The sequence below is a fragment of the Trachypithecus francoisi genome, unplaced genomic scaffold, assembly GCF_009764315.1.
Source record: "Trachypithecus francoisi isolate TF-2019V2 unplaced genomic scaffold, Tfra_2.0 Lachesis_group12, whole genome shotgun sequence".
In the NCBI taxonomy this organism is placed as follows: domain Eukaryota; kingdom Metazoa; phylum Chordata; class Mammalia; order Primates; family Cercopithecidae; genus Trachypithecus; species Trachypithecus francoisi.
In genome coordinates this window covers 113921871-113945442 of record NW_022681457.1, presented here as the reverse complement: position 1 = coordinate 113945442, position 23572 = coordinate 113921871, and the positions used below count along the sequence as shown (strand labels likewise).

General features: G+C 42.8%; 1 protein-coding gene across 7 annotated transcripts in view; it reads left to right on the top strand.

Annotated features, from left to right (window-relative positions):
* PEX14 (peroxisomal biogenesis factor 14) overlaps positions 1-23572 on the top strand; it is a 159261-nt gene that overhangs the window by 79873 nt on the left and 55816 nt on the right. The gene's annotated exons all lie outside the window — the stretch shown is intronic.

Sequence of the window (23572 nt, the reverse complement as noted above, 5' to 3'; positions counted from 1 at the left end):
CTTACGCCAATTTTTCTTTAGTTTTCTGCAGCTCTACTTCCCTTCCAACCAGTTTGGTATCAGGGATGCAAACTAATTTTAATGTTAGCCTAACAAAAATACAGTCAGAAAGTTATGGCCAGGCATGGTGGCTCATGCCTGTAGTCCCAGCACTTAGGGAGGCTGAGGCAGGTTTGGAGTTTGAGACCAGCTTGGCCAACATGGTGAAACCCCACCTCTACTGAAAATACAAAAATTAACCGGGTGTGGTGGCAGGCGCCTGTAGTCCCAGCTACTCAGGAGGCTGAGGCAGGAGAATCTCTTGAACCCGGGAGGTGGAGGTTGCAGTGAGCTGAGATCGTGCAGTGGAGTGCAGTGAGCTACACTCCAGCCTGGGCAACAGAGTGAGACTCTCAAAAAAAAAAAAAAGTTATACTGCATACTTAGATGAAATATAAACATTTAAAAACTATCTCTAGGCTGGGTGTGGCAGCTCACGCCTGTAATCCCAGCACTTTGGGAGGCCCAGACGGGTGGATCACGACGTCAGGAGTTCAAGACCAGCCTGGCCAACGTGGTGAAACTCCATCTCTACTAAAAATACAAAAATTAGCTGGGCATGGTGGTGGACGCCTATAATCCTAGCTACTTGGGAGGCTGAGGCAGGAGAATCGTTTGAACCTGGGAGGTAGAGGTTACAGTGACCTGAGATCGCGCCATTGCACTCCAAACTGGGTGACAGGGCAAGACCCTGTCTCAAAAAAAAAAAATCTGATTTTTAGTTTCATTTGCTCTAAGTTTGTTCATGCCTGTTATCTATATGTCTGTATTGATGTTTGTATCAATTGTTGGTTCCCAGTTTAGCACACAGACGCAGTATGATTCACTGGAAAAATCATCTACTTATCCATTTACTAATTATTAAATATCCATTTCCTCCATGTGCCAACATTTGTGCTAAACATTAAAAATACAAAAATAAGATTTAATATTTATAGTTTAGTGGGGTTCCATGATATATAAACAGATGTGGTGTGGGTAAGAAAATATTATAGGTGCTATAGTAGGTATCTGAGTGGAGGCCTGGGGGGAGAGCGATCAGTTTTGTGGTAGGGGAGGAGAACTAGTGGGGAAGAGTTTAAAAAGGTGCTCCATTCATGGAGGAGGTCCCCTTTATCTGAGCCCCGCAAGAGGGTTAGTTGTTTTTAAGGTCTGAAGTGGAGTGGTGACTTTTGTCCACGCAGAAGATGTGACCGGACATAGCCACTAAGGCAAGAGATCAAGGAGGCAGCTTGGTGAGTTGGAAAGGTGGGCAAAGGTGGGATCAGGGAAGACCTGGCATGTGTTAACTCAAGAGTGTGGATTTTGTTATGTGGACAGTGGGGAAGCCATGGAAAAGTTTTATGTGGAATAATAGGTTTCATACTAGCGTTTCAGAAAGCTCTCTTGAAGGTAGGGTGGGCATTAAGGAGAGGGGAATGATGGATGAACCAGGGCAGTTATTATGGGGATGGAGAGGATGGATTAGAGAGCGAGGAAGTAGAATCTCCTGGAACTGGTGGCTGAATGGATGCAAGAGTGAAGAAGAGGGAAGAGTCTGGGCTCACTGTCCAGATTTTTTGGCTTAGGGAGCTGGTGTGGAGGATAGCAGATGAAAGAGTGGACCAGGAGGGAGAGACGCTGTGAGGAGAGAAGGCCCAGAGGGAGGTGCGGGGGACCCTGTCACGTGGTTGGTGATTGTGCAGAGGTGGGTGCCCCACAGTCAGGCAGTGGCGCTGGCTTTTGCCTTTCAAAGTTGCTTCCACAGGGTGACTGTTAGGCTTGCTTTTTGATGCGGACATTGTTAAGTGGTTTCACTGAAATTTGAGACTCTCTGAAGAAAGGGAAGATGGCATTTATGAAGCAAGTGTTATTTTATCTGGAAATGATTTCTCAGGGATAAGCCTGTCACTCTGCCTCCTGGTAAAGTCTGCTTCTCCCTCCAAGAAGAGAAGGTCCCACTGATTCGGGTCATGGTCAGAGTGGGCCACTACTCCCACCTTCCACTGAAAACTCAGCTTCCAGAAAGCTCCTCTCCCCTCCTTTGTCGTCTTTTTCCTCATCTGCTCTTCCCTGACTTTGTCCTTCTCTGTGATATCTGCGTGTGTTTCCCCTGATCTGCTTGTGACAGTCAACCTGTTTGCTGATCTGGCCTTGGCAATTTTCAGGGCTTCCCTGCACACCTTTGACGTGACGGTTAGTTCCCTGACCTTGCATGCACCTCGGTTTTCTGGTAGCAGATGGCCTTCCTGGTACTTTTACTCTTACAAATCAGTGGAGTCAGAAGTTTACAAAATGTGTGGAGCTGAGGCAGAAAGCCTGAAGGGCAGACTCCAAAAGGGGCAATAAAAATGATCAGGACATGAACTGACTTCCTGGGATATCCCAGAGCACACGCAGAGTCATTGAACTCCATGATACTCATTCCAGGTCACCTCGCAGAGGTAGGGAGGAGGGCATTTTCGCTTCTGGAAGCTTCTGCTCGTCTGCCGGTTCATCCTGATCTTAGAGCTCTCTTGGCATTGCAGCCGTGGTCAGGTCTTTCTCTTAAATGACTGCAGCCTTCAGATGCCCATGCAGTGCAGTCCAGATCTAATGCCTGGGGCTGAAGGTGGACCTGGTTTGGCGGTGAATTATGATCCACAGCTTTGAAAGCATACAGGCTGTATACTTCTTTTTTTTTTTTTTTTTGAGGCAGAGCCTCACACTATCACCCAGGTTGGAGTGCAGTGGTGCAATCTTGGCTCACTGCAACCTTCATCTCCTGGGACTCGAGCGATCTTCCCATCTCAGCCTCCCAAGTAGCTGAGATTACAGGTGCACGCCACCATACCCAGCTAATTTTTGTAGTTTTAGTAGAGCTGGGGTTTTGCCATGTTTCCCAGGCTGGCTGTACACTTTTTAAAAAGAACGCCTATCTGAAAGCAAGTTGCTTCTCCAGAGGCATCTTCCTCAGTCTGCTTTTGTCCAGCCTTACCATGGAAAGCAGCCTTCTTCTTGATCTGGGGCTGCAGTAAATCACACGCTGGCCATTTGGGAACATATCCCATCCCTTCCCAAAACTACCCGCAGGACTGACCCTACCCCCCAGTAACACCTTACATCAACTTGCCGTGTCTTTTACTGACCATTCCTGTCTGGGATAGTCACTGTAGCAGTCTACTTTGGTGGGCTTTTACCTCTCCTATCTGCTATTTTTTTTTTAATTTACAAATTTTAAATTAAAAAAAAATTTTAATGAAAGGTTTGGACGTTTAGTATTGCTACCCACTCACTTCTGGTGACTCTTCAAGATATTGACTCGAAGAGCCTTCCTTCTTCCCTGCATACAGAGTCGGGGAGAGAGATGGGGAAAATGATGGAGGAAAACATGCTAAAAATGATTTTCAGTGTAAAGTAAGGGAGGGAAAAACGAATGTTTGAGGAAACCCAAAAAAAGCACCTCTCATTACAGTAATTAAACGGCAGCGTTTAACCTCTCAGAATGTGCTGCATATGTGAGAGACAAGCCAGGGAGCTCTGTGTTTGAAATTAGAGCTGTAATCCTCAGGGAAGAGAATAGTTAAATAATTTGTTTTTGAGGTGTGAGAGCAGAGCCGGCAAGGTGTGAGTGTGTGTGCGTGTGTGTATGTGTGTGTGTGCATGCGCCCGTGAGGGTGAGGGGCCACAGTGCCTGTGTTTACCAAGAATATCCTGGAGGTCGATATTTATCAGCACCTGTGTGCTGTCAAGAAGCACACAAGCTGCTGTTGCCCGTTCATTAGGTTTTCAGAACAGTCCGGGCCTCACCTGTGGCCGGGTGTTGCATCATAACAGCAGAACTTGCTTCATTCTGGCCCTGTGGGACACACAGGAATAGATTTGAGAGACAGGATGAGACATACAGAGAAAGACACAAGCATTAGGGGAGGAAGAAAGCTGAATGATTCTGGAGCATGTCCGTGGTACAGGCACTGCTGGACAAAGCGTTCCATCTCGGCGGACTGGCACTGCGGAGCCAGCGTGGGCATTCCACTGAGCACGAGGCAAAAGGGGCAGCCCAGAGGTCTGCCGCTGAAACCCCCTTCTGCAGGCGCCCTCTGCCAGTGCTCAGCGCTGTCGGTAGGGCTCCTCCTTTGCTGGGATGAGGAGTTGGGATGACGGGTTTGCAGTGTCCTGCCTGCCCCTTTAGCAGCATAACCTTTGTCTTTCTGGACTCCTGGCTGGAGCTGGTGATACTGCGAATGTGCTGCCCCTCTGGAAGCTGCTCCATGTCTCTCTGTATCCCCAGAGATGGCAGCTGTGATCAGAATTCCACAGGATGGGGCTGACGAGGATCCGTGCACATCCGTCCGTATACCCCTCATTAGGGACATGGGTCGGGGGTGCCTATCTGCACATGTTCTTTTTCCTCTCATGCTTTCTGTTGGTCTCTGTGAAGTGTTTCTGTTACACTAATAAGGAGCCCTGGGGATGCTGGCGACAGTGTGATAATCGTCCCCTTGGAGGGCCAGAGGCAGTCGGTATGCGGTGTGCGCTGACCTCATCCTGGGGGAGTGCTGATGAAACTCTGGCTTGGCCTTACCGTCTGAGCACTGCGCCTGGTGTAGGGGGTTAGGGGGCACGATTGCTGGGGTGTTTCTTCTATGGCTTCATTGTTACCAGGCATGCTTGTCTTTGGGGCATTTCAGCAAAACTTCTTTAGTTTTGCTTAAGAGCTTTAAAGAGCTGATGAGCCTAATGGAAACTTTTCAGTAATAACTCAGTACAGGAACACACTTCACAAATACCAGCTAATTAATCCTCAGAGCACCCTGGGGACAGGGGAGAGTATGGTAATGGCACTGGTGGTTTTTATCCTCATTTTATAGACTGACAGACTGAGGCATGACAGACTGACAGACTGGAAGAATCTATGACTTGGGCCAGAGGGAGGGCACAAATCTGGAAGCTGAGGTTAGAGTGCTTTGCCTTCTGACCTCTCTTGGGACTGTTGAGTCTTACCTTAAAGTCATTTGAGTAAGTCATTAAGTAAAGTCATTCACCCTAGATTTTGCCTCTTCTCTCATCTTTTTTTGTTTTTTCCTCCACTTGATACTAGGTTTTGGACGTAACTGGTATCCATCAATACAGATCTCTAGCATCAATTTTAGTAACTGCCTTGTGTTCTGCTGAAAATATATGCCATAGTTTATTGTAACCAGTCCCCTTGAGGGACAACTAGATTATCTTCATTTTTCACCATTACAGCAACTCGTCTTTAGATATCCTTGGGAAATAGGTATTACTTTTGTGATTACCTTTATGGGGTAAAAACCTCAGAGTTAGGCTGGGCACGATGACTCATGCCTGTAATCCCAGAACTTTGAGAGGCCAAGGTGGGCGGATCACTTGAGGTCAGGAGTTTGAGACCATCCTGGCCAACGTGGTGAAACCTCGTCTCTACCAAAAATACAAAAATTAGCTGGGCATGGTGGCAAGCGCCTGTAATCCCAGCTGCTAGGGAGGCTGAGGCAGGAGAATCGCTTGAACCCGGGAGGTGGAGGTTGCAGTAAGCCAAGATCGTGCCCCTGCCCTCCAGCCTGGGCAACAGAGTGAGACTTTGTCTCAAAAACAAAAAACAAAAAACCTCAGAGTTGCTAATCCTAGATTAAAGAAAATGGACTTGTTTTCATTTTAATGTGCGTCGCTAACCTGTGCTTTCAAAAGGTGATTTCAGCTTACAGCCTCAACACCAGTTGGCCAGTGCCCCGAGCACAAGTCTCAAATTTCCACATGTCAAGTTCACATTTTCTTCCTTTGTCTAAGCATAGAAAACCCTTCCCCCACTGCAAGGGTATAGAACTCTTTGCCTACTTTTTTTTTTTTTTTTTTTTTTAATTATTTTAGTTTTCTTTTATGGAATTTGTGTTGTTGCTAGTTGAGTAACAGGGAATATGACTTTATTTTTTCCTGTTGACCAACAGGATAGTCTCAGCACCATTTATAGAACGATTTATTTCTTTCCCCACTCATTTGACATGTCACGTTTTTCATCTACTAAATTCTTAAATATACTGATGTGTGCTCAGGGACATTCTATTCTCATTCATTGTTGTACTTGTCTGTTGTTATGCTAATACTGCAATGTTTTTATTATTATAGATTTGTTACACATTTTATTTGTTAGTATTCATTGTACTCTTTTGTTATTGTTCTTTCTTAGAATATCCCTGGCTTTTCTGGCCCTTTTTTATACTTTTTTTTTTTTTTTGAGACCGAGTTTCGCTCTCGTTGCCCGGGCTGCAGTGCAGTGGCATGGTCTCAGCTCACGGCAACCTCCGCCTCCTGGGTTCAAGTTATTCTCCTGCCTCAGCCTCCCAAGTAGCTGGGATTACAGGCATGAGCCACCACACCCAGCTGATTTTTATTTTTAGTAGAGATGGGGTTTCTTCATGTTGGTCAGGCTGGTCTTGAACTCCTGACCTCAAGTGATCTGCCCGCCTCGGCCTCCCAAAGTGCTGGGATTACAGGTGTGAGCCACCGTGCCTGGCCCCCTTGTATACTTCTTAAGACATTTTAGAATCACTTTTATCATCTTCTTCTTGATCCCACCCCACTCTACCCACTGCCAATCAAAAGAGAAGATCCCTTTGAAATTTTGATGATAATTACATTCAATATAGAAATTACTTTGGAAGCTGGGCGCGGTGGTTCATGCCTATAATCCCAGCACTTTGGGAGGCTGAGGCGGGCAGATCACCTGAGGTCAGGAGTTCAAGATCAGCCTGACTAACATAGTGATACCCCATCTCTCTACTAAAAATACAAAAATTAGCTGAGCATGGTGTCACATGCCTGTAATCCCAGCTACTTGGGAGCCTGAGGCAGGAGAATCGCTTGAGCCTGGGAGGCAGAGGTTGTGGTGAGCTGAGATTGCACTACTGCACTCCAGTCTGGGCGACAGAATGAGACCCTGTCTCAAAAAAAAAAAAGAAATTACTTTGGAAAGAATTGATGTCTTTGCAGTACGCACTCTTTCCATCCACCAATGTGGAGTATCTTTCAAGTAAAATATGTAATGCCCCTCATTGATGGTTTTATACAGTTCTCACATAGTTCCTGCACATTTCCTTTAATTCTGAGTACCTGTATTTTTAATTTATTGTTCTTGCTTTAGGATATTTATTTCCATTTTATTTCTTAATTGATCTTTCCCAGTAGTTAGGAAAGCTATTGATTTCTGTGTTTTAAAAATTATTTTATTATTTTTAATAGCCCGGTTTTCATTGGTTCTTTTAGGTTTTCTCAGTAGCATATCACGTGAAAATAACATTTTCCTTTTCCAGTGTTGTATGACTTTATTGTTATTAATTTGACTAGCCCTTCCAGAACAGCTTTAATTAAATATGAGTGTACAAGGAGGTACAATGGGAGGTACAATCACCCCCTTTTCTTTAAAGCATTAATTTAGAGATGAAGAGCATAGGAATATAAGAGACATAGTCATGATGATTCCTAGACTTTTCAAAGTCCTTGCTTTGCAGGACTTTTTCATCTATTTTATTTTCAGTTTTTCACCTATTTGGTCCTGTATTTATTCTTTGGCCAAAAATGGCTTGACATGCTGAAAACCACCTTATTTTAGAGAAGAAAATAAATATTATTTCTGTTTTGTCAAGCAGAAAAGCTAAAAGCCATTGGAAATAACTCCCAGTCCCTTGGCAAACAGATCAGTGAGTAGACCCCCATGTGAGACAAAGCCACGGCCTGGAGAGGATGGTGTGGGGGCTAGCGGTCCATTGCCATGGCTGCTGCAGCTCTCGACACCACTGCAGCCTCCCCCCCCCCCCCCCCACCACCCTACAGTGTACAGCCTGAGTGGAAAGGGCGAGTTTTTGGCCGAAAAAGTAAATGAAACATGGACACTGTAGGACATCATCAGAAGTGATTATTTATTCTACAGAACTAGAGACTTCTGTTCTCTCAGAGGACAACTAACAGCAGCTTCTCTGTCATCAGGCTTCTGCCCTCACCCCGTGACAGATTGTGGTAAAGGATGGAACAGGGGGTCATTTGATGATCTCAGGCCTGGGGAGCTGCGAGGCTGAGTTCTTGCGTTTTCAGTCTCGCCTCCCCTGGTCCGCTCTGTGCATTGCTGCCAGATGATAAGATTCCAGTTCTGCTTTCGGCATGTGTCTTCCCTGCACTCCTTTGGATAGTTTCTGTTGCTCCTAGGATCAAGTCCTGTCTGCTTATATTATTTCTAATCTGATTTTTTTCCTCCATCTTTTTTTTTGGCGACAGAGTTTCACTTTTGTTGCCCAGGCTGGAATGCAATGGCATGATCTCAACTTACTGCAATCTCTGCCTCCTAGGTTCAAGCGATTCTCCTGCCTCAACCTCCTGAGTAGCTGGGATTACAGGCGCCTGCCACCATGCCCAGCTAATTTTGTATTTTTAGTAGAGATGGGGTTTTTCTGTGCTGGTCAGACTGGTCTCAAACTCCTGACCTCAGGTAATCCACCAGCTTCGGCCTCCCAAAGTTCTGGGATTATAGGCATGAGCCACCACGCCTGGCGTTCCATATTTTATATTTAACAGCTTCAAATTTCCAGAAAAGTGGAATAGCATATGAATACCCAGTTACCTTTTCTGTCTTTCTTTTTTGAGATGGGGTCTCACTCTGTCACCCAGGCTAGAGAGTACAGTGGTGCGATCTGGGACCACAGGTGTGCACCACCAGATCCAACTAATTTTTTTTTGTTTGTTTGTTTTTTGGTAGAGATGAGGTTTGGCTATGTTACCCAGGCTGGTCTCGAATGTCTGACCTCAGGTGATCCGCCTGCCTTGACCTCCCAAAGTGTTGGGATTACGGGCATGAGCACCGCGCCCGGCCTCCCAGATACCTTTTTTTCAGTTTCTTGTTAACATTTTGCCACCTTTTTTTTTTTTTGAGATGGAGTCTTGCTCTGTTGCCCAAGCTGGAGTGCAGTGGTGCAATCTTGGCTCATTGCAACCTCTGCCTCCCAGGTTCAGGCAATTCTCCTGCCTCAGCCTCCCAAGTAACTGGGATTACAGGTACACGCCACTACGCCCAGCTAATTTTTGTATTTTTAGTAGAGGCAGGGTTTCACCATATTGGCTAGACTGGTCTCGAACTCCTGACGTTGTGATTTGCCCACTTCGGCCTCCCAAAGTGCTGAGATTACAGGCGTGAGCCACTGCACCTGGCCCATTTTGCCACTTTACTTTGTCTCTCACTCTCTACACACACGGATATACATACACACCAACCCTAATCTGACCATGTAAAAATAAATTGTAGATATCATGACACTTCACCTGTAATTACTTCAGCATGTACCTCCTCAGATAAGGCCATTCTTCCACACATAACCACACCATGTTACCACATAGAAGAAAATTAACACTACTTCCATAGGATCATCTGCTATATGCCCCATATTTAAATTTTCCCCATTGCCCCACATTTCTTTTGTATCTCAGATTCAGGGGACGGCTGGGGCTTGCGCTGTGCATTTCACTGCCATGTCTCTTTATCTAGAACTGCTCGCTTGTCTGTTCTCGTTTTACTTGTCATTAACTTTTTTTGAGGAGTTCCAATCAATTGTTTTATATAACATCACACATTCTGTATTTGTCTCATTGTTTCCTCTTGATAAGATTAAGATTAAACATTTTTGGCAAGAATACTTCATCAGTAATGTTGTGTGCTTAGTATTGCATCACAGTAAAAGGTGAGAAATAGCAGATTCTTCCAGTATTGGTGATGCTAATTTGATTGGTTAATGAGGTGACTACCAGAACTCTCTATATTAAAGGTACATTTTCCCTTTTGTAATTAACAAGTAATCTGAGAAGTGCTTCTCTGAGATCATGTTAACTGGTTACTCACAACCTTTCATTCATTGGAGATTCTTGTTTTAACTGACTGTTTCTTTGGAACTTGAACGGTTGTGATTATGTAACGGTATCATTTCTTACTCATTTATTACCTATTATTTTTCTGTAAAGAACTCTCTCATCTTTTGTCTTCTGTTTCTTTCTCTTCTCACTTTCATTTGAGTATTATTATATACTCTTTAGTTCAGAGTGCTATAATCTATTATTGCCATTTTTCTTTCTTTTTATCAGAGACAAGGTCTCACTCTGTGGCTATCTTCCTACCTCAGCTTCCCGAGTAGCTAGGATTATAAGTGTGTACCACTACTGGCCTAGTTAATCTAAGAATAATTTATTATTTTATTATTTTTATTTTTTAGAGACAAGGTCTTACCGTGTTGCCCAGGCTGGTCTTGAACTGCTGGCCTTTAGCGATCCTTTCACCTCCCCCGCACACTGCCCCCTGCTGCCCCAGCAGCTGGGATTACAGGCGTGAGCCATGCATGAGGCCCAGCTCTTTTTCTTTTTCTTTCTTTTTCTTGTCTTCTTTTCTCCATCCACCCCCAACACATGTGTATGTATCAAAATCAAGAAGAAAACTGTAAAATTCTATTATCAAATGTATAGACCCATATTCAAATTTAGTAAGTTGTCCTAATAATGCCCTTTATAGAAAAAGGAAAAGATTTTTTTCTAGTCCACCATCTAATCCATAATCGTGAGTTGCACGATTGTCCTATCTCTTTACCCCCCTTAATTTGGAACAATGTCCTGCAGCCTTCCTTTGTCTTTTATGACCTTGACATTTTTGTAGATAGAGGCCAGTTTTGTACACTGTACTTAATTTGGATTTATCTGATGTTTCCTCATGACTAGATTTCATTTGTGCATTTTTGGTAAGAATACACAGGAGTGGTATTGTGTCTCTGTAGCATCATAAAAGGATATTGATTTTGATTTGTTCTGTGATTTCACTTGAATCTGTTGGTCGAAGTGGTATCTGCCAAGTTTTTCCACTGCAGAATTATATTTTTTCCCTTTATAATTAACAAGTACCTTTTGAGGAGATACTTTGACATGCTATGTGAATAGCCTGTTTTTATCAACTTCGTGAACATTGCTAATGATTCCTCACTGAATCAGTTATTATGAAGATTGCTGAATCCTCATGTCAGTTATTACGAGGATTGCTGAATGGTGACTTTCTTTTCTCTTCTCTTCTCTTTTCGTTTCGAGCCAAAGTCTCGCTCTGTTGCCCAGGCTGGAGTCCAATGGCACAATCTTGGCTCACTGCAACCTCCATCTCCTGGGTTCAAGCAATTCTCCTGCCTCAGCCTCCTGAGTAGCTGGGATTACAGGTGCATGCCACCACGCCTGGCTAATATATATATATAATATATATATATATATATAATATATATAATATAATATAATATATATATATATATATATATTTTTTTTTAGTAGAGGCTGGATTTCACCATGTTGGTCAGGCTGGTCTCGAACTCCTGACCTTGTGATCCACTGACCTTGGCCTCCCAAAGTACTGGGATTACAGGAATGAGCCACGGTGCCTGGCCACTGAATGGTGATTTTCTAATCCTTGTACTGTTGAAATATATTCTTGCTGGTATAGAACTCTAGATTGGCAGTTATTTCTGCACTTTAAAAATGTTATTTCAGGCCAGGCGCCATGGCCCTGCCTGAAATCCCAGCACTTTGGGAGGCTGAGGCAGGCGGATCGCCTGAGGTCGGGAGTTTGAGACCAGCCTGACCAACATGAAGAAACCCCATCTCTACTAAAAATGCAAAATTAGCTGGGCGTGGTGGCGCATGCCTGTAATCCCAGCTACTCAGGAGGCTGAGGCCGGAGAATCGCTTGAACCCGGGAGGCAGAGGTTGCAGTGAGTTGAGCACCATTGCACTCCAACCTGGGCAACAAGAGCGAAACTACTTCTTAAAAAAAAAAAAAAAGTGATTTCATTATTTTCTGGCTTCCATTGTCATCTTTCAGTCTTGTTATTCCTCCTTTGAAGAAGATAAAACATGTTTTTATCTTCTGGTTGCTTTTAGATTTTTATCTCAATCTTTTGTATTTTTTTCAAAAGTAGTTTTCCTATGTGATGTTCCTGAGGTGGTTTTCTTTGTAGTTATCCTGTGTAACATAGAATCTTTGAATATTCGGCCTGATTGCCTTGTTAGTTTTACAAAATTATTAATCATTATCTCTTTTAATATTGTTCTGTCTTGTTCTCATTCTCTTCTCTTTCTTGGACTCCAGTTGTAATTGTGTTAGACCTTCTTTCCATGTTCTTTATGTCTCTTTTGCTCTATTCTACATTGTCCATCTGCTTTTCTTTTTCTTTACTGGTCTTTCAGTTTACTAATGCTTCCTTTTGCTGTATCCAGTTTGCTGTTAAACCCGTCTGTTGAGCTCTTAATTTCAGTTATTGCATGTTCCTTGTTTGCATTTTATTTATTTATTTATTTGAGACAAAGATTTCACTCTCTTGCCCAGACTGGAGTGTGGTGGCACAATCAAGGGTCAAGCCATCCTCCTACTTTAGTCTCCCAAGTAGCTGGGACTACAGGTGTGTACAACCACACCTGGCCTGATTTCTCCTCCCCTCCCCTCCCCTCCCCTCCTCTCCTCTCCTTGTCTCTTCTTTTCTCTTCTTCTTCTTTTTTTTTTTTTTTTTTTGTAGAGATAGGGTCTTGAAACCTGACCAAGTGATCCCGCCTGCCTTGGCCTCTCCAAGTCCTGGGATTATAGGCATGGGCCGCTATGCCTAACCTGATGCCTTTGAAGTTTAGTTTTCTAGTAAACTTCACTGTTTTGTCACCTGTTTTGTTGAATATATTAATTAGTTATTTTAAAGTCTTTGATAAATTTTAACACTGAGCTATCTATGAGTTTGGGTTTTTTAAATTCATTTTTTCCCCCTTGGTTCTATTTTTTGTATATCTTTTTCCTTTTTCTTTTTTTTTTTTTTGAGACAGAGTCTCACTCTGTCACCCAGGCTGGAGTGCAGTGGCACAATCTCAGCTCACTGCAACCTCCGCCTCCCAGGTTCAAGTGATTCTTCTGCCTCAGCCTCCCAAGTAGTTGGGATTACAGGCACGCAGCACCACACCCAACTAATTTTTGTATTTTTAGTAGAGATGGCGTTTCACCATATTAGCCAGGCTAGTCTCGAACTCCTGACCTCATGATCTGCCCGCCTTGGCCTCCCAAAGTGCTGGGATTACAGGTGTGAGCCATCGTGCCCGGCCTTTTTTGTATATCTTAAAATATTTTATTTCATAATAGTGAATAATTGAGAAGCTGTGAAAGATACTATTTTCCTCTGAAATTTACTTTATGCTTGTGTGAAGTGGGACCTTATGACCTTGATCTAATCAGGATTTTACCTGAGTCAGGTTGCAGGGTTTTAGAAAATAAGTCTGTCTTCCCCTGGTTAATCCATGTTCTAAGGGTGTAGCCGTCTATGGGTCCTGACAAAGAACCTGAAGTTCTTCATGGCACCTTTTCCTTGGTGGGGTGAGCCTTAATTTTTGTTTACTGTTGTTTAAATATTTCAAGCATTTAATCAGTTAGACGCAGAAAACCTCTCAATGCTGTTTTCATTCAAATTTCTCTCTTGAACTTAAGAGCCATTTTTATTTCCATATCAACAAGTTGACTATTCATGTATTTTACCCTTTCTTAGGATTAGGAGATTAACGTTTTAAAATGGATTTATAATTTTATTTTATTTATTTATTTATTTATTTTTGAGACGGAGTCTCACTCTGTCGCCCGGGCTGGAGTGCAGTGGCCGGATCTCAGCTCACTGCAAGCTCCGCCTCCCGGGTTCACGCCATTCTCCTGCCTCAGCCTCCCGAGTAGCTGGGACTACAGGTGCCCACCACCTTGCCCGGCTATTTTTTTGTATTTTTTAGTAGAGACGGGGTTTCACCGTGTTAGCCAGGATGGTCTCGATCTCCTGACCTCGTGATCCGCCCGTCTCGGCCTCCCAAAGTGCTGGGATTACAGGCTTGAGCCACCGCGCCCGGCCGTGGATTTATAATTTTATATTCTCAACTTTGGATCTTAAGCTCTGGCCTTACTCAGTTTAAAAATTGTAACTGGGTGCAATGGCTTGAGCCTGTAATCCCAGCTACTTGGGAGGCTGACGCAGGAGGATTGCTTGAGGCTAGGAGTTTGAGACCAGCCTGGGCAACCTCATCTCTACATAAAATACAAAAATTAGATGGACGTGGTAGCACACGCCTGTAGTCCCAGCTACTCGGGAGGCTGAGGTGGGAAGATCTCTTAAGCCCAGGAGTTCTGCTCTATGAACTCCATTTGTTTATTTATTTACATGTCTGTCTATTTACATCTCTCTAGTCCATCTCAAGATGGACAAAAGCTCTGCCTCAGCATCTTATAGGGTATTTGCTCACCTTTCTGCAGTTCCCTTCTCTCTGAGATGTTGGACTCTCAAGTCTTGGTTGCCTTGGCAGCTCCTCAGTACTTTCAATCCATTTGTTTTTCAGTTGTTCTCAGCAGTATTGTTGAACTTTTACAAGCTCTTTCATCTTAGTTAGACGCAGAAAGTCTCTCAATGCTGTTTTGATTTGAATTTCTCTTTTGAACTTAAGAGCCATTTTTATTTCCATATCTACAATTGACTATTCATGTATTTTACCCTTTCTTGGGATTAGGAGATTAATGTTTTTAAATTGATTTATAATTTTATATGCTAAGGAAATTAGCCCCATGCCTGGGATTTGTGTTACAAATATATGCTATCAGTTTGAAATTTGTCTTGACTTTGTTTATGATGCTTTTGTCCAGGCAGAATTTTTTAATTTATCTATCATTTCTTTTATGACTTCCTTTTTTTCTTTTTTTGACATGGAATTTCACTCTTGTTGCCCAGGTTGGAATGCAATGGCACGATCTCGGCTCACCACAATCTCCACCTCCTGGGTTCAAGTGATTCTCCTGCCTCAGCCTCCTGAGTAGCTGGGATTACAGGCGTGTGCCATCATGCCTGGCTAATTTTGTTTCGTTTTTAGTTTTTTTTTGTTTGTTTTTTTGTTTTTTTTTTTAAGTAGAGACAGGGTTTCTCCATGTTGGGCAGACTGATCTCAATCTCCTGACCTAGGTGATCCGCCCGCCTCGGCCTCCCGAAGTGCTGGGATTACAGGCATGAGCCACCGCTCCCGGCCACCAGTATTATTTTTTAAACTGCAAGGTTTTTTTGTTTGTTTGTTTTTTGTTTTCAGTAATCAGGAATTTATTTCAGTGTATAGAGTATGAGGATTCAAGTTCAGGTTTTTTTCAGCTAATAAAATAATCCAGCATCCATTATTGCAAGAGTTGACACACTTTTTCTGTCAAGAGCCAGATAGGAAATACTTTAAGGCTTTGCAGTTTGTATGGTCTCTGAACGCTACTCATCGCCACTCTTGTAGCACAAAAGCAGCCGTTGACAGTATATGAACTAATGAGAAATAAAACTTTATTTATGGACACTGAAATTTGAATTTCATGTAATTTTCATGTATCATTAAATTCTTATTTTTCCTCCTAACTTTAAAAAAATGTAAAAACCATTCTTAGCTTGCAGGCCATCCAAAAATAGACAATGGGCTAAATTTGTCTCCCTGGCTCTAGTTTCCCATCTCTGCAGTTTTTCTCCATTGATTTGCAATGAAGCTTTATCCTATGTTAACTTCCTATATATATATCTGGATGTACCCTGTTCACTTGAAATGTTTCTTTGTGTCCAATGTCACACTATGTTACATGTTTTATTATCTGTTAAAATTAATTTTGCCTCATCATTTTTTCAATTATTTGGAATTTTCTTGGCTATTCTTATTTCCTTTTTTTTTTTTTTTTTTTTGAGACGGAGTCTCGCTCTGTCGCCCAGGCTGGAGTGCAGTGGCTGGATCTCAGCTCACTGCAAGCTCCACCTCCCGGGTTCACGCCATGCTCCTGCCTCAGCCTTGCGAGTAGCTGGAACTACAGGTGCCTGCCACCACGCCTGGCTAATTTTTTGTATTTTTTTTGGTAGAGACAGGATTTCATTGTGTTAGCCAGGATGGTCTCAATCTCCTGACCTCATGATCCGCCCGCCTCGGCCTCCCAAGTGCTGGGATTACAGGTGTGAGCCACCGCACCCAGCTGATACTTATATTGTTTATGGTACGTTAATTCATGTCAGTTTTTTCCAGGTGCTATATGTAAATAACACTCTCCCCTCTTCTTTTCCGTTGCTTATGTCTATTACTACTTTTCTTGTCCAGTTGCATCAGCAAATACCCTCCAGAACAGTGATAAATAAAACTGATGATTGTGAACGTATGACATGTTTCTGGTTTTAAATAATATACTTTTATATCTTTTTAATAAAAGATGATGTCAGCTTTGGAGAATGACACTAACACATATACACAAGTAGCTACTCTTCCCCCCACTCCCACCAACAGATAATCATATTCAGGAAGTATTCTTGTATTCTTATTGTATTAGAGTTTTTACTAAGAATGGATATCAAATTATATCTAATGTCCTTTATCACTTACAGAAATATCATATAATTATTGTCTTTTGATCTAATAATATGATAAAGGATATTAATAGATAATAGTGAATCATTATTAGTATGAATTCCAGCCAGTTGTAGTGTAGTATTTTTTAAATGTGCTAGATTCTATGTGCCATTATTTTATCCAGCAGTTAGCAGAATAGTCATAAGTATGTGTTCATGCCCTCAGAGATGATGAATTTGTTCATGCCTTTGTGTTCATGTTCATGCCTTTATGTTCATGCCCTCAGACATCATGAATTTGAGGATATTTGGAAAAACTGAAGTAGAGTGTTTCTTTTTGTTTCGTTTTGTTTTTGAGACAGAGTTTCACTCTGTTGCCCTGGCTGGAGTGCAGTGGTCATGATCTTGGCTCATTGCAGCCTCCGCCTCCCGGGTTCAAGTGATTCTCATACCTCAGCCTACCGAGTAGCTGGGATTACAGGCGCATGTCACCACACCTCGCTAATTTTTGTACTTTTAGTAGAGACGGGGTTTCACCACGTTGGCCAGGCTGGTCCTGAACTCCTGACCTCAAATGATCTGCCCACCTCGGCCTCCCAAAGTGCTGGGATTTACAGGAGTGAGCCACTGTGCCTGGCCTTGAAGTAGAGATTGATGGAGATCTAGTTTATTTTAGTAGTATCGGATGCATTAAATACTAAACAGTGCTAGTATTATAAATATCAAATTCTAAGCATTATAATACTAAAACGATATTCATACTTTAGTAAAATCATAATTACTAATTATAATAAATGTGAAAAGTATGTAACTATTTTTCACAGCATAGCCGTGAATTATGTGATAGTTGTGCTTTCTCTTTTGTAAAATCTTTTTTTTCATAGAGTTAATGGACTCTATTTGGGGATGGGGGCAGATTGCTTAGCTGTGTACTTATCACTGATTAATGCTCACTCAGCTCAAGCTGTAAAATTCCCCTCCACACCATCAAAGACATCAAGCAACTTACTGTTTTCTTGGTGCCATTTCTGGAGCTGCAGTCTGGACTGCGTTCTCTAGACCTGTTCTCCAGCTGTCAGCCTTTCCTGACGACTCTGGGAAGACCATTTTTCTCTCTCCTGTGTTTGAGTTCCTGTCTTCTGACTTCTGACTTCCATGTGGTCTTTCTTGGATTGCTTCTTTGGATTGGTGGAACAGATCCTCCAGTAGCTTCCTGAGAAGGTGTGCATGGGAGGTAAACTTTTCTAGATGCAGTATCTGAAAACATCCTTAATCTGTCTTCACGATTTCATCTTTAGGTTGGCTGGGTTTAGAATTCTAGATTGGAAATAATTTTTTATTAGAATTTTGAGGACATAGTCTATTGTTTTCTACCTTCCTGTTTTGCTGCTGAAAAGTCTGAGGTCGTTCTGATTCCTGATCCTTTCTATACGAGCTGTTTATTTCCCTCTGAAAGCTTTACCTCTTGTCTTTATTCTACGTATTCTAAAAGTTCACAGTGATGTACATGAGAGGGTCTTTTAATGTGAAATGTTCTTGTATTATTTCTTTAGTAATTTCCTCTCTTTTGTGTTGTATATTTTTTTAGAACCCCAATAGCTGGATGGTAGATGTCCTGGCTTGACCCTCAAGTATTTAAGAAAATATATTTTCTTTCCTATCTTTTATTTTATTTTTTTTGAGACGGAGTCTCGCTGTGTCGCCCAGGCTGGAGTGCAGTGGCGCGATCTCGGCTCACTGCAAGCTCCGCCTCCCGGGTTCCCGCCATTCTCCCTCCTCAGCCTCCGAGTAGCTGGGACTACAGGCGCCCGCCACCGCGCCCGGCTAGTTTTTTGTATTTTTTAGTAGAGACGGGGTTTCACCGTGTTAGCCAGGAGGGTCTCGATCTCCTGACCTCGTGATCCACCCGCCTCGGCCTCCCAAAGTGCTGGGATTACAGGCTTGAGCCACCGCGCCCGGCCTCTTTTATCTTTTTTGCCCTACTTTGTATGTAATTTCTCCTAATATTTTATCTTCTAATAATTTTATCTTCCAGTATTTTCCTGGGTATTGAATAATTTTCTGCTCTCAGGTGTTTGATTTATGAGAGTTCTTTCTTTTCTCTTGAGTGTTCCCTTTCCGCCCACCCCCCCCCCCCCCATATTCTGTTCTTGTTTCATTGATGCAACATTACTTTTTTTTCTGGGAGTTAATTTCTGTTTCTTCCAAGTTTTTTGTTTGTTTGTTTTTGGATGGCTGTTTTTCATTTTCTTTTTTGAGATGGAGTCTCGCTCTGTCACCAGGCTGAAGTGCATTGGCACAATCTCGGCTCACTGCAACCTCCACCTCCTAGGTTCAGATGATTCTCCTGTCTTAGCCTCCCAAGTAGCTGGGACTACAGGTGCGCGTCACCATACCAGGCTAATTTTTGTATTTTTTAGTAGAGATGGAGTTTCACCATGTTGGCCAGGATGGTCTCGTCTCTTGTCCTTGTGATCCGCCCACCTCAGCCTCCCAAAGTGCTGGGATTACAGGTGTGAGGCACCACACCTGGCCCTGTTTTTCCATTTTTAAGTTTTCCATTTTCCCTCAAATGTCTGGTGATTCTTGGCTATCCAGTATTTACGACAGAGGCCCTAAAAAACTGATTGGAGCATCTCTGAGCATGAGTCCTTCCTAACATGTAAGTGTAAGATGACAAAAATCAACCAGACGTATGTGTTCAAGCTGCTATGTCTAACTGGAAGTTTTAGAGAAAATGTCAACAGTTTTATTTTATTTTATTTTTTTTGAGACAGTATCTTACTCTGTTGCCCAGGCTGGAGTGCAGTGATATGATCACAGCTCACTGCAGCCTTGACCTCTCCAGACTCAGGTGATCCTCTCACCTTAGCCTCCCAAATGGCTGGTACTACAGGCACACGCCACCACATCTGGCTAGTTTTTGTATTTTTTTTTTTTTTGTAGAGACGGGGTTTCACCATGTTACCCAGGTGGGTCTCGAACTTCTGGGCTCAGACAGTCCTCCCACCTTGGCCTCGCAAAGTGGTTAGGATTACAGGCGTGAGCCACTGTGCCTGGCCTTCAACAGTTGTTTTGACATACACAATTTTCACTTTGTACACAACTTTAGAATCTGATTTTCAGCTGAGATATGATTTCATTTTATGTTCCAGATATTAACACCAGTTGCTTCTGGATGGTAGAACTGTGTGTTACTTTTCACTTCTGGTGCCTTTAAACTTTCCCGTATTTTAAAAAATGTGTTTCTAAAGAATGTCATATGGTATTTGCCAGGGATTGAGGGTGGGGTATAGGGTTTTGTTGTTTATAATGGGTGCAGAGTTTCAGTTTTGGAAGTTGAAGTGTTCTGGAGATGGATAGTAGTATTGATTGGAACAGTATGAATGTGCTTAATACCGCTGAACCGTACATTAAAAATGGCTAAGATGGGCCAAGCACGGTGCCTTATGCATAGAATCTCAGCACTTTGGGAGGCGGAGGCGGGCGGATTGCTTGAGCCCAGGTGTTCGAGACCAGCCTGGGCAACAGGGTTGAAACCCCCTCTCTACTAAAAATACAAAAATTAGCTGGGTGTTGTGGTGGTGGGTGCCTGTAGTCCCAGCTACTCGGGAGGCTGAGGTGGGAGAATTGCTGGAAGCTGGGAGGCTGAGGTTGCAGGGAGTTGAGATCGCACCACTGCACTACAGCCTGGGCAACAGAGCAAGACTCTGTCTCAAAAACAAAACAAAAAAACAATGGCTAAGACGGTAAATTTTATGGAATGTATATTTTGCGATAATTTTTAAATTTTCAGTTTTTGAATGTTCATAATCAGAAAAAATAAAGGGAGTGAGTTTTCCTGATCTTCCCCTCAACCGTCATCAGTTTGTAGGATATCTGGAAAAATGGAAACAGGACACAGAGCTTCCAATTTATGTAGTACGATCAGATAGCCAGATACTGGACACAAGTTAGAGATTTTACTCAGCTCTTTCCTCAGATTAAGAATTTCCTGAAATTAAAGGGCTGACGGATCTAACTTGTTAAACTGCTTACTAGATTACATGGCAAGAATGGTATCTTTCTTGTTTATTGACCTATCCCACACGTCTGACGTAGTAAGCTCTCAATAATTACATGTTGATGAATAAATAAATTAACAGGATGTGCCAGTACTCCAAAAAATTATGCTGGAGTAATCATACCCTTACCTTAAACATGTACAAATAAGGAGGATAAATCTATAAAGCACAAGAAAAACGCAGGAGGATATCTCCATGAGCTTGGATTAGGCAAAGATTTCTTGATTAGGTCACAAAGCCCACTTACCATAAAACAAAAAAGATGTTACATCAAAATCAAGCACTTCTATTCACGAAAACTGTAAGAAGGCAAAAGGACAAGCCATAGAGAAGACATTTATAATACGGTCGTGTGTCACTGGACGACAGAGGTACGTTCTTTTTTATTTTTATCTTTTTTGAGATGGAGTCTCGCTCTGTTGCCCAGGCTGGAGTACGGTGGCACAATCTTGGCTCACTGCAAGCTCCGCCTCCCGGGTTCACGCCATTCTCCTGCCTCAGCCTCTCAAGTAGCTGGGACTACAGGCGCCCGCCACCACGCTCGGCTAATTTGTTTTGTAGTTTTAGTAGAGACGGGGTTTCACCGTGTTAGCCAGGATGGTCTCGATCTCCTGACCTTGCGATCCATCAGCCTCTGTCTCCCAAAGTGCTGGGATTACAGGTGTGAGCCACTGTGCCTGGCCAGAGGTACCTTCTAAGAAATGTGTCATTAGACAGTTTCATTGTACAAATATTATAGACTGTACCTACACAGACCTGGAGGGTATAACCTACTGCATACTTAAGCTATCAAGTATAGCCTATTGCTCCCAGACTACAAATCTATACAGATGTTACTGAAAAGGATGCTGTAGGCAGTTGTAACACAATGGTACATATTTGTGTTTCTGAGCATAGAAAAAAGGTAATGAATTGTGCTACAACATTATGATGACTGTGACAGCACTAAACAATAGGACTTTTTCAGCTTTATTACAATCTTACGGGACTACCATCGTATGTGCAGTCCGTCATTAACTGAAATATCATGTGGTGCATGACTGTATATTTTATTCATTAGACAGGTCTTGTATCTACTATGTAGAGAACTCCTACAAATCAGTAAGAAAAAGTCAAATAACCTAATTTTTTAAAGTGTACAGGCTTTTTAAAAGTATACAGGCTGGGCATAGTGGCTCACACCTGTAATCTCAGCACTTTGGGAGACTAAGGCAGGAAGATCATTTGAGACCAGCCTGGGCAACACAGTAAGATCCTGTCTCTCTTAAAAAAAGGTGTACAAAAAGCTTGAATGTTTACTTTATTAAGGAGCATTTCCAGAGGGTTAATAAACATATAAAAAGATGCTTAATATCACTCCTCATCAGGGTAATGTAACTTAAACCACAGCAAGTCACCATTATACACACCTACTAGAATGGCTAAATTTAAAGGGCTGAGAATAGCAAGTGTTGGCAAGAATGTGGAGCAGCAGTAACCCTCATGCATTGGTGATGACAGTGTAGCTGCCTTTAAAAAGCTGGCACTTTGATCTGGGCACGGTGGCTCACGCCTGTAATCCCAGCACTTTGGGAGGCTGAGGTGGGCAGATCATGAAGTCAGGAGATTGAGACCATCCTGGCTAACACAGTGAAACCCCATCTCTACTAAATATACAAAAAATTATCCGGGCGTGATGGTAGGCGCCTGTAGTCCCAGCTACTCGGGAGGCTGAGGCAGGAGAATGGCATGAACCCAGGAGGCGGAGCTTGCAGTGAGCCGACATCGTGCCACTGCACTCCAGCCTGGGTAACAGAGCAAGACTCTGCCTCAAAACAAACAAACAAACAAACAAATAAAAGCTGGCACTTTCTACTAAAGTTAAGGACATGCTTATTTTATGACCTAGCAATTCCATTATTAGACATAAACCCGAGAGAAATGGGTACAACTATCCATAAAAAGACATGTACAAGAATGTATGTGACAGCTTTATTTAAAATAGCCAAGGCTGGGTGTGGTAGCTCACATCTGTAATCCCAGCACTTTGGGAGGCTGAGGTGGGCAGAGCACTTGAGGTCAGGAGTTCAAGACCAGCCTGGCCAACATGGTGAAACCCCATCTCTAGTAGAAGTACAAAAATTCGCCAGGTGTTGTGGTGCACACCTGTAATTCTCTGCTACTTGGGAGCCTGAGGCAGAAGAATTGCTTGAACCTGGGAAGTGGAGGTTGCAGTGAGCCGAGATCATGCCACTGCACTCCAGCCTGGGCGACAGAGTGAGACTCCATCTCTAAATAAATAAATAAGCCAAAACCTGAGGGGAAGGGCCCCATCAGCAGAGAAGTGGGTGGTTTATGAAGCCCACACACAAGGGAATATTACATAACAAGAAAAAAAAGAATAAATTACTGTTCAGTGCCGCTGCATGAGTGAGTCTTAAAGAATTCTGTCAAAGAAGCCAGATTAAAAGAATAAATGTATTTTTATGAAGTTCAAGGACAGGCAAAATGAATGCTGACGATCCGAGTATATCATAGTGGCCCCTCTGGAGAAGGGTGTAGATGCCGTATGGAGTACTGGGAGATGTTCTGGATGTCCACCTGAGTGGTTGTTACACAAGTATATGCATATGTACAAATTCTTCAAGCTTTGTGCTTAGGATTAGTGTGATTTTGCACATTTAACCATGTATATTATCTCAGCTTTGAAAAATTAGGTCTACTCGTTATTAGACTAGAGGAAAATAGGACTTAGAACTTGCAAAGGAGAGAAAAAAAAGGAGATGGTACACACAATATATAATCATGAGATTCAGGAAATCCCGTTAAAGGACAGATCCCAAACTGAGTAAAACCTGAAGAAAAAACAAAGGCCAGTTTTATGCGTAAACAAGAGACGTAACTCAAATAAAACAACACAGGAAAGTTGAAAATAAGGGATGGGCTGGATACAGTGAGCAAATGCAAATCAAAAGAAAAAGAATTGGCTGCGTGTGGTGGCTCACACTAGTGATCCCAGAGCTTAGGGGGCCAAGGCAGGAGGATGGCTTGAGGCCAGGAGTTCGAGACCAGCCTGGGCAACATGGTGAGACCCCCACCTCA